The sequence below is a fragment of the Ranitomeya imitator genome, chromosome 4, assembly GCF_032444005.1.
Source record: "Ranitomeya imitator isolate aRanImi1 chromosome 4, aRanImi1.pri, whole genome shotgun sequence".
Classification (NCBI taxonomy): Eukaryota; Metazoa; Chordata; class Amphibia; order Anura; family Dendrobatidae; genus Ranitomeya; species Ranitomeya imitator.
This window is the reverse complement of record NC_091285.1, coordinates 337,426,710-337,436,758: the sequence shown is the minus strand read 5'-3', so window position 1 is coordinate 337,436,758 and position 10,049 is coordinate 337,426,710.

Genomic DNA, 10,049 nt, shown 5'->3' with positions numbered 1-10,049 from the left:
GATCTGACAATAACCCAAAATAACAGAATGAGCTCTGAGACGTGGAAACTCTGCAGACCGCAATCCCTGATCCTCTCCAAACACAACTAGAGGCAGCCGTGGATTGCGCCTAACGCTCCCTATGCAACTCGGCACAGCCTGAGAAACTAACTAGCCTGAAGATAGAAAAATAAGCCTACCTTGCCTCAGAGAAATACCCCAAAGGAAAAGGCAGCCCCTCACATATAATGACTGTGAGTAAGATGAAAAGACAAACGTAGGGATGAAATAGATTCAGCAAAGTGAGGCCCGATATTCTAGACAGAACGAGGATAGGAAAGATAACTTTGCGGTCTACACAAAACCCTAAAGAAAACCACGCACGGAGGTACACCCTTTGCGTCCCAGAGCTTCCAGCAAAACAAATAGACAAGCTGGACAGAAAAAATAGCAACAAATAGCAAAGAAGCACTTAGCTATGCAGAGCAGCAGGCCACAGGAATGATCCAGAGAAACACAAGTCCAACACTGGAACATTGACAGGAAGCATGAATCAAAGCATTAGGTGGGGTTAAGTAGAGAAGCACCTAACGACCTCACCAGATCACCTGAGGGAGGAAACTCAGAAGCAGCAGTACCAGTTTCCTCCACATACTGAAGCTCCCAGAGAGAATCAGCCGAAGTACCACTTGTGACCACAGGAGGGAGCTCTGCCACAGAATTCACAACAGTACCCCCCCCTTGAGGAGGGGTCACCGAACCCTCACCAGAGCCCTCAGGCCGACCAGGATGAGCCACATGAAAGGCACGAACAAGATCGGGAGCATGGACATCAGAGGCAAAAAACCCAGGAATTATCCTCCTGAGCATAACCCTTCCATTTAACCAGATACTGGAGTTTCCGTCTTGAAACACGAGAATCCAAAATCTTCTCCACAATATACTCCAATTCCCGCTCCACCAAAATCAGGGCAGGAGGGTCAACAGATGGAACCATAGGTGCCACGTATCTCCGCAACAATGACCTATGGAAGACGTTATGTATGAAAAAAGAATCTGGGAGGGTCAGACGAAAAGACACAGGATTAATAACCTCAGAAATCCTATAAGGACCAATGAAACGAGGTTTAAACTTCGGAGAGGAAACCTTCATAGGAATATGACGAGAAGATAACCAAACCAGATCCCCAACACGAAGTCGGGGACCCACACAGCGTCTGCGATTAGCGAAACGTTGAGCCTTCTCCTGGGACAAGGTCAAATTGTCCACTACATGAGTCCAAATCTGCTGCAACCTGTCCACCACAGTATCCACACCAGGACAGTCCGAAGACTCAACCTGTCCTGAAGAGAAACGAGGATGGAACCCAGAATTGCAGAAAAATGGCGAAACCAAGGTAGCCGAGCTGGCCCGATTATTAAGGGCGAACTCAGCCAAAGGCAAAAAGGACACCCAGTCATCCTGATCGGCAGAAACAAAGCATCTCAGATAGGTTTCCAAGGTCTGATTGGTTCGTTCGGTCTGGCCATTAGTCTGAGGATGAAAAGCCGAGGAAAAAGACAAGTCAATGCCCATCCTACCACAAAAGGCTCACCAAAACCTCAAAACAAACTGGGAACCTCTGTCAGAAACGATATTCTCTGGAATGCCATGCAAACGAACCACATGCTGGAAGAACAACGGCACCAAATCAGAGGAGGAAGGCAACTTGGACAAGGGTACCAGATGGACCATCTTAGAAAAGCGATCACAGACCACCCAAATGACTGACATCCTTTGAGAGATGGGAAGATCTGAAATAAAATCCATAGAGATATGTGTCCAAGGTCTCTTCGGGATCGGCAAGGGCAAAAGCAACCCACTGGCACGAGAACAGCAGGGCTTAGCCCGAGCACAAATCCCACAGGACTGCACAAAAGAACGCACATCCCGCGACAGAGATGGCCACCAAAAGGATCTAGCCACTAACTCTCTGGTACCAAAGATTCCAGGATGACCAGCCAACACTGAACAATGAACCTCAGAGATCACTTTATTTGTCCACCTATCCGGGACAAACAGTTTCTCCGCTGGACAATGATCAGGTTTATTATCCTGAAATTTTTGCAGCACCCGCCGCAAATCAGGGGAGATGGCAGACACAATTACTCCTTCCTTGAGGATACCCGCCGGCTCAGATAAACCCGGAGAGTCGGGCACAAAGCTCCTAGACAGAGCATCCGCCTTCACATTTTTAGAGTCCGGAAGGTACGAAATCACAAAGTCAAAACGGGCAAAAAACAGCGACCAACGAGCCTGTCTAGGATTCAAACGCTTAGCAGACTCGAGATAAGTCAGGTTCTTATGATCAGTGAATACCACCACGCGATGCTTAGCTCCTTCAAGCCAATGACGCCACTCCTCGAATGCCCACTTCATGGCCAGCAACTCTCGGTTGCCCACATCATAATTCCGCTCAGCAGGCGAAAACTTCCTGGAAAAAAAAGCGCATGGTTTCATCACTGAACAATCAGAACCTCTCTGCGACAAAACAGCCCCTGCTCCAATCTCAGAAGCATCAACCTCGACCTGGAATGGAAGAGAAACATCTGGTTGACACAACACAGGGGCAGAAGAAAAACGACGCTTCAACTCTTGAAAAGCTTCCACAGCAGCAGAAGACCAATTGACCAAATCAGCACCCTTCTTGGTCAAATCGGTCAATGGTTTGGCAATACTAGAAAAATTGCAGATGAAGCGACGATAAAAATTAGCAAAGCCCAGGAACTTTTGCAGACTTTTCAGAGATGTCGGCTGAGTCCAATCATGGATGGCTTGGACCTTAACAGGATCCATCTTGATAGTAGAAGGGGAAAAGATGAACCCCAAAAATGAAACCTTCTGCACACCAAAGAGACACTTTGATCCCTTCACAAACAAAGAATTAGCACGCAGGACCTGAAAAACCGTTCTGACCTGTTTCACATGAGACTCCCAATCATCCGAGAAGATCAAAATGTCATCCAAGTACACAATCAGGAATTTATCCAGGTACTCTCGGAAGATGTCATGCATAAAGGACTGAAACACTGATGGAGCATTGGCAAGTCCGAATGGCATCACTATATACCCAAAATGACCCTCGGGCGTATTAAATGCAGTTTTCCATTCATCGCCTCGCCTGATTCGCACCAGATTATACGCACCACGAAGATCAATCTTGGTGAACCAACTAGCCCCCTTAATCCGAGCAAACAAATCAGACAACAAAGGCAAGGGGTACAGAAATTTAACAGTGATCTTATTAAGAAGGCGATAATCTATACAAGGTCTCAGCGAACCATCCTTTTTGGCTACAAAAAAGAACCCTGCTCCTAATGGCGACGATGACGGGCGAATATGCCCCTTCTCCAGGGATTCCTTCACATAACTGCGCATAGCGGTGTGCTCAGGCACGGATAAATTAAACAGTCGACCTTTTGGGAATTTACCACCAGGAATCAAATTGATAGCACAATCACAATCCCTATGCGGAGGTAGGGCATCGGACTTGGGCTCATCAAATACATCCCGGTAATCAGACAAGAACTCTGGAACTTCAGAAGGGGTGGATGACGAAATTGACAAAAATGGAACATCACCATGTACCCCCTGACAATCCCAGCTGGACACCGACATGGATTTCCAATCCAATACTGGATTATGGGCTTGTAGCCATGGCAACCCCAACACGACCACATCATGCAGATTATGCAACACCAGAAAGCGAATAACCTCCTGATGTGCAGGAGCCATGCACACGGTCAGCTGGGTCCAGTATTGAGGCTTATTCTTGGCCAAAGGCGTAGCATCAATTCCTCACAATGGAATAGGACACTGCAAGGGCTCCAAGAAAAACCCACAACGCTTAGCATATTCCAAGTCCATCAAATTCAGAGCAGCGCCTGAATCCACAAACGCCATGACAGAATATGATGACAAAGAGCAGATCAAGGTAACGGACAGAAGAAATTTTGACTGTACCGTACCAATGGTGGCAGACCTAGCGAACCGCTTAGTGCGCTTAGGACAATCAGAGATAGCATGAGTGGAATCACCACAGTAGAAACACAGCCCATTCAGACGTCTGTGTTCTTGCCGTTCAACTCTGGTCAAAGTCCTATCGCACTGCATAGGCTCAGGTTTAAGCTCAGGTAATACCGCCAAATGGTGCACAGATTTACGCTCACGCAAGCGTCGACCGATCTGAATAGCCAAAGACATAGACTCATTCAGACCAGCAGGCATAGGAAATCCCACCATGACATCCTTAAGGGCTTCAGAGAGACCCTTTCTGAACATTGCTGCCAGCGCAGATTCATTCCATTGAGTGAGCACTGACCATTTTCTAAATTTCTGGCAATATACCTCTATCTCATCCTGACCCTGACAAAGAGCCAGCAAATTCTTTTCTGCCTGATCCACTGAATTAGGCTCATCGTACAGCAATCCGAGCGCCAGGAAAAACGCATTGATATTACTTAATGCAGGATCTCCTGGCGCAAGAGAAAATGCCCAGTCCTGAGGGTCGCCGCGCAAAAAAGAAATAATAATCAAAACCTGTTGAACTGGATCACCAGAGGAACGAGGTTTCAAGGCCAGAAATAACTTAAAATTATTTTTGAAACTCAGAAACTTAGTTCTATCTCCAAAAAACAAATCAGGAATAGGAATTCTTGGTTCTAACATAGATTTCTGATCAATAGTGTCTTGAATCTTTTGTACTCTTGCCGAGAGCTGATCCACAAATGAAGACAGACTTCTAATGTCCATCGCTACACCTGTGTACTGAACCACGCAAATGTCTAGGGGAAAAAAAAGACAAAAACAATGCCAAGAAAAAAAAATGGTCTCAGAACTTCTTTTTTCCCTCTATTGAGAATCATTAGTACTTTTGGCTTCCTGTACTGTTATGAAAGGCAATTCAGTATAACAATGGACATGGAGGTCAGAGCACACACAGTGATCTGACAATAACCCAAAATAACAGAACGAGCTCTGAGACGTGGAAACTCTGCAGACCGCAATCCCTGATCCTCTCCAAACACAACTAGAGGCAGCCGTGGATTGCGCCTAACGCTCCCTATGCAACTCGGCACAGCCTGAGAAACTAACTAGCCTGAAGATAGAAAAATAAGCCTACCTTGCCTCAGAGAAATACCCCAAAGGAAAAGGCAGCCCCCCACATATAATGACTGTGAGTAAGATGAAAAGACAAACGTAGGGATGAAATAGATTCAGCAAAGTGAGGCCCGATATTCTAGACAGAACGAGGATAGGAAAGATAACTTTGCGGTCTACACAAAACCCTAAAGAAAACCACGCAAATGGGTAAAAAGACCCTCCGTACCGAACCAACGGCACGGAGGTACACCCTTTGCGTCCCAGAGCTTCCAGCAAAACAAATAGACAAGCTGGACAGAAAAAATAGCAACAAATAGCAAAGAAGCACTTAGCTATGCAGAGCAGCAGGCCACAGGAATGATCCAGAGAAACACAAGTCCAACACTGGAACATTGACAGGAAGCATGAATCAAAGCATTAGGTGGGGTTAAGTAAAGAAGCACCTAACGACCTCACCAGATCACCTGAGGGAGGAAACTCAGAAGCAGCAGTACCAGTTTCCTCCACAAACGGAAGCTCTCAGAGAGAATCAGCCGAAGTACCACTTGTGACCACAGGAGGGAGCTCTGCCACAGAATTCCCAACAGTCTCTGTGGGGGGTCTCTGTGCGGCGTGCGGGGTGTCTCTGTGTGGGGTCTCTGTGCGGCGTGCAGGGTCTCTGTGTGGGGAGTCTCTGTGCAGCGTGCGGGGTGTCTCTGTGCGAGGTCTCTGTGCAGTGTGCGGGGTCTCTGTGCAGGTAGTCTCTGTGCGGGGTGTATCTGTGCGGCATGCTGGGTCTCTGTGCGGGGTCTCTGTGCGGCGTGTGGGGTGTCTCTGTGCGGGGTCTCTGTGTGGCGTGCGGGGTGTCTGTGTGCGGGGTCTCTGTGCGGCGTGTGGGGTCTCTGTGTGGCGACTCTCTGCGGCATGTGGGGTCTCTGTGCGGGGTCTCTGTGGCGTGTGGGGTGTCTCTGTGCGGGGTCTCTGTGCAGCGTGCGGAAGGTCTCTGTGGGGGGTCTCTGTGCGGCGTGCGGGGTGTCTCTGTGTGGGGTCTCTGTGCGGCGTGCAGGGTCTCTGTGTGGGGAGTCTCTGTGCGGCGTGTGGGGTCTCTGTGTGGGGTGTCTATATGCGGCGTGCGGGTGTCTCTGTGTGGGGTGTCTCTGTGTGGGGTGTCTCTGTGAGGCGTGCTGGGCCTCTGTGCGGGCATCATCCGATGGGACTACAAGTCCCATCAGACGATGCCTGCTACACTGACAGTGATTGACACATTAGCCAATGATGGGACAGTAGTAGTCCCATCATCCGGTTAATGTTACATAGTTACATAGTTACATAGTTATTAAGGTTGAAGGAAGACTTTAAGTCCATCTAGTTCACCCCATAGCCTAACCTAACATGCCCTAACATGTTGATCCAGAGGAAGGCAAAAAAACCCCATGTGGCAAAGAGTAAGCTCCACATAATCACTTCATAACCGTTAGGCACGAGACTGTTAATTGAGCTACGCCATTACCTGAGCCCCAGTCTAACTGAAAAACTTCAGAATCCGCCATTACTGAGCGCGCGGCGGGCGGGAGCAGCAGGGGGCGTGTCATTGTGGGCGGCACCAAGCTGAGCGCTCTGACATCAGAGCAAGGGGAAAATCGATCCTGCTGCACAGCGGAACGAATCTACACTATCCCGACGGAAGCGGAGGACCGGAAGGGTCCGGATTAACTAAGGGGGCACAGTATGTCGCAGCACGGAGACGCCGCAGCACCCGGCAACGCTAATGCAGCTGAAAGACAGAGTGTCAATAGAGAGTCCGGTAGCGCAGCGGTGCAAGGAGTGGCCCCCATCATGCCGGTGCTGATGCCATATACCCCGGGTGGCCCATGGCTTCCAATGTATGAAGGTGAGCCTAATACCCTTGACGATTTCAGAGAAAAGATGCTGGCCCATTTTGACATGTTCCCTGTGGGTGAAGTTCAGCGTGTTAGTCTCCTGATGATGCAGTTAAGTGGCCATGCTAAGCGAGAAGTCACAGCATGGGCAGCTGATCTAAAAGGCACTGTTGAACGCATATTTGCTGGATTAAAAGCTACATTTGAAACCACGGCCAGCAGCAAAGCTAAAATACGATTCTTTAATTGCAAACAAAAAGCTAATGAGGGCGTGAGAGACTTTGCCTTAAACCTGCAGGAAGCCCTTAAATCACTTACACTGGCTGAACCCATTTTTAACACCGGAGCGGATAAACTACTAAGAGATCAATTTATTGAGGGACTCTACACCCCTTCTCACCGGGGGCATGTGAGCATGCTTGTTTTTAAGAACCCTGAATTGACATTTGCCCAATTAAAGGAGAGCGCTATACGTCTCCAGCTGGCAGAGGCACCTCGGGATCAGGATCCTGCGCAACCCATGGCAGAGGCACCTCAACAACAGGGAGTGCCAGTGACATCAGCTATGTCTGGGGCCATTGCTAAGCCCCTGGGGCCCAGTACTAATGAGGCTCTTCAACAAAAGCTTGACTCTTTAGCTGATGTTGTTGCTTCAATGGCTAAAACCATGCAGGAGATGAGAGGACACAAGATGGAGTTGGCAAACTGTAGAGAGGATGTTCCATGGATGAGACCCCGGAGATACCCGACATGGAGAGGACGACCCCGCGACCGCTACCAACCGGATGGACAGCCCATTTGCCGCCGTTGCCAGCAGCCGGGCCACTTTGCATGAGATTGTGATTTAAACGGGAATCCCCTGGGAATGCGGGCCGCTTCGCAGGAATGAACTTTCAAGGCCCAACACCCTGGCACGACAGGTACATCGGAGGACGACCCATTATCCCTATCGTGCTGGACGGAATTCCCCTCAACGCTTTGCTGGACACAGGTTCCCAGATTTCATCTATACCGTATATCCTTTATAAGAGGTACTGGGCTGATGCAGATATTGATAAAGGGCCCTCTGATGTTGAACTAGATATATGGGCCAGTAATGGTAAGTTGGTACCGAAACTAGGATTCAGGGAGATGACCATAAAGATTGGTAAAGTAGAACTGAAGAAACAGGGTATAATTGTTGTTGATGTTGACCGGTGGAACTGTGAACCAACTGTATTGATAGGAATGAATGTGTTAGAGAACTGCTTTTCCGAAGTCATTTCTGTCTTACAGCAAATTGCTGAAACTGCCCAATCCTGCCAGCAGAGAGTTCTCCGGAGGGAAATAAAAGTATTGATGTTAAGGCAACAGGTAGAAGTTGCAGGTGGAGAAATCGGCAGTGTGAGGGTAAGTGATCCAACGTCTATTGTAATCCCACCAAAAACAGAAATGCTGGTATGGTGTAGAGCAGCCATTGGTACTAAGGGACGAGATTATCAAGCCTTAATAGAACCAGTGTACACCGACAGCAGGCCCACTATACTCACAGCACGAGGGATAGTCGAGGTACACCGGGGACGAGTGCCGGTGCGACTTTTGAACTGTGGAGAGGAAGAGGTCACTTTGCCAAGGTATGCTACAGTGGCAAAGCTATATACTGTTGACAACAATGCCATCACAACCATTGAGCCCTTAGAACCAACCTGTCAGGTGGAAGGCAATGGCTCAGATGGAGAAATGGAGGATTGGTGCCAACAGCTACACGTGGGCATAAATTCAACACCTACCCATCAAAAACAAGGGGTGTATAGGCTAGTGACGGAATATGAACAAGTCTTCAGTAAACACCCATTGGACTTCGGACGGATAGAAGGGGTAGAACACACAATCCCCACAGGTGACCATCCCCCAATAAAAGAAAGATATAGACCCATACCGCCCGCTCACTATCAATGTGCAAAAGATATGCTGAGGGAAATGAAACAGGCCGGGGTAATAAGAGACAGCTGTAGCCCCTGGGCGGCCCCTCTAGTGATTGTCAAAAAAAAGGACGGAACCATGAGAATGTGCGTAGACTACCGGAAGATTAATAACATCACCCATAAAGACGCCTACCCCTTGCCTAGGATAGAAGAGTCCTTAACTGCTTTGAAATCTGCTAATTATTTTTCCACCTTAGACTTAACAAGCGGGTATTGGCAAGTCCCTGTGGCTGAGAGAGATAAGGAAAAAACGGCATTCACCACACCAATGGGTCTATGTGAATTTAATCGCATGCCGTTCGGACTCTGCAACGCATCCGGTACCTTCCAGCGGCTGATGGAATGCTGCCTCGGACACAAGAACTTCGAGACCGTCCTCCTGTACCTAGATGATGTGATCGTCTACTCGAAGACTTACGAACAACACTTAATAGACCTGGCAGAAGTGTTCGAAGCCTTATCCAGGTATGGCATGAAAGTCAAGCCATCCAAATGTCACCTTCTCAAGCCAAAGGTACAGTACCTGGGACACATCGTGAGTTCGGAGGGAGTAGCACCAGATCCCGAGAAAATAAGCGCCATAAGGGATTGGCCAAGACCTACCAGCGCAAAAGAAGTGAGACAATTCCTGGGATTGGTGGGTTACTATCGCAGATTTATAAAAGGATTTACCAAGTTGGCAGCACCCTTGCAAGACACCTTGGTAGGGCAGACGAAGAAACCTTCAAACCAAAACCCTCCTTTTCAGTGGAACGACGAAAGGGAAGACTCCTTTGAACAACTAAAGAAGGCACTAACCGGAGAAGAGGTTCTGGCATACCCAGATTACCATCAACCTTTCATCCTCTACACCGATGCCAGTAATGTGGGACTAGGAGCGGTGCTGTCACAAAAGCAAGAAGGTCGGGAGAAAGTCATCGCCTTTGCAAGTAGAAAGCTCCGGCCTACTGAAAGAAATTCAGAAAATTACAGCTCCTTCAAATTGGAACTACTGGCAGTAGTTTGGGCTGTGACGGAGCGTTTCAAACACTATCTGGCCGCTGCAGAATTTATTGTCTATACTGACAACAATCCGTTGACCCACCTGGACACAGCCAAATTAGG